This window comes from Leucopleurus acutus (genome assembly GCF_964270905.1).
Source record: "Leucopleurus acutus genome assembly, chromosome: 7".
In the NCBI taxonomy this organism is placed as follows: Eukaryota; Metazoa; Chordata; class Mammalia; order Artiodactyla; family Delphinidae; genus Leucopleurus; species Leucopleurus acutus.
Genome location: NC_139150.1, coordinates 62,088,382 through 62,089,997, shown reverse-complemented (window position 1 = coordinate 62,089,997; position 1,616 = coordinate 62,088,382). Strand labels below are relative to the sequence as shown.

At 36.1% G+C, this 1,616-nt stretch overlaps 1 pseudogene across 1 annotated transcript; it reads right to left on the bottom strand.

Moving 5' to 3' along the window:
- Positions 1-246: 246 nt before the first annotated feature.
- Positions 247-1,189, bottom strand: LOC309964577 (large ribosomal subunit protein uL23-like; annotated as a pseudogene). Its single transcript has one exon. The product of its transcript is annotated as a large ribosomal subunit protein uL23-like (transcript).
- Positions 1,190-1,616: the final 427 nt, after the last annotated feature.

The following is a 1,616-nucleotide window of genomic DNA, read 5'->3' as shown; positions in this document are numbered from 1 at the left end:
TCCCTTCCTTCCTTTTCCTCCCCTCCCTCTTTCTCTTTCCCCACTCCTCCTTTTCTACTTCTTTATTTGTTCTTCCATTTCACCAATTCAATCATGAGAAAAAGAAAAATTCCAGATACTGTTTTCAGTTTCACTTAAATCACCAGAGATTTTGAACAGTTCTCACATTCATTTTCTGTCTACATTTCTTCTTTTGTGAATTGTTTGATCAATTATTGACACATTCATTTTTTTTTTTAATAGTGAAAACTTTTATATTTAGAATTAGTCAGCTGGACTCAGTTTAGATGATCCCAATTTTGTTGGCAACATCCAAAGCATCATAGTCAGGAGCCAGTCGAACGTATGCCTTCTTCTCTCCATCAGGCCCCTTAAGTTCTAGAGGCAGGACAGCTGATGTTTCCTCAGAAGTCCATACTCCATACAAGGGTCTGATCAGGGTGTTGACCTTAGCCATGTCAATGTCATAGAGCTTCTTCACAGCCTGTTTAATCTGGTGCTTGTTGGCCTTGACATCCACAATGAACACCAGTGTGTTGTTGTCTTCTGTTTTCTTCATGGCTGACTCGGTGGTGAGGGGGAACTTGATGATGGCATAGTGGTCAAGCTTGTTTCTCCTAGGGGCGCTCTTCCGAGGATATTTGGGCTGCCTCCTGAGCCGCAGTGTTTTGGGCCATGGGAAGGTGGGTGATGTCCGGATCTTCTTTTCTTTGTGGCTGTGTATGCCATTCAACACTGCTTTCTTGGCCTTCAAAGCCTTTGCTTTGGCTTCGGCTTTGGGAGGGGCAGGACTTCCTTTTTCGCTTTCGGCGCCATCTTCATGAAAAGGCCACATTCATTTTTATAAAGCTCTTTAAAGATGTTAACCCTTTGCCTGACAAGAATTTAACATTTTTACAGAGACATTTCTAGTAATTTTTACTTTATAATGTCTACTTACCCATTAAAAGATTTTGGAGGCATTCATCCATATTTCCTTTTTGTATTTTTTTTTGTTACTTTCATTTATCTATATTTTCTCCAATGATTTGAAATGCTACCCTTCCTCATATTCTTAATTCTTACATTATCAGGATATGTTTTCAGGCTCTCTTACTCTCACTTTCTCTCTCTCTCTTTCTCTTTTTGGTTTATCTGCCTGCCTTTGCCTGTACTTGTAGCATACTTTTAAAATTATAATGTCTTTATATATGTTTTAATACTTTCAGAGTTAGTTACTCATTATTACTCCATTTTCTTAGTTATTTATACTCCTTTATAAAATACATAGTTTTAAAATTATAAGGCAATGTCAAGAATACAAAGGTCAAAAGTTTAGATTAGTTCAAATTGCAATGGAACCAAAATTATAATATTCTATAGATAAGTAAAAACATGGATTCAAAGGTCTTTTACATTTTCAAAGGCTTAAATTGTTCACTATTTTGCATATTCAAAAGGATACCAGAATCTCATGTATGTTCTGAGCATGCATGTGCATTATGAAAATGAAAGCAGAAAATTTATACTGGACACTGAAATTTGTCTATTACTAGAATATAGATTAACATGCCAAGGATGATTTCTTACTGAGTTTTAGGTAGGCTTTAATGGTAATTTATGATGCAATTACTAGA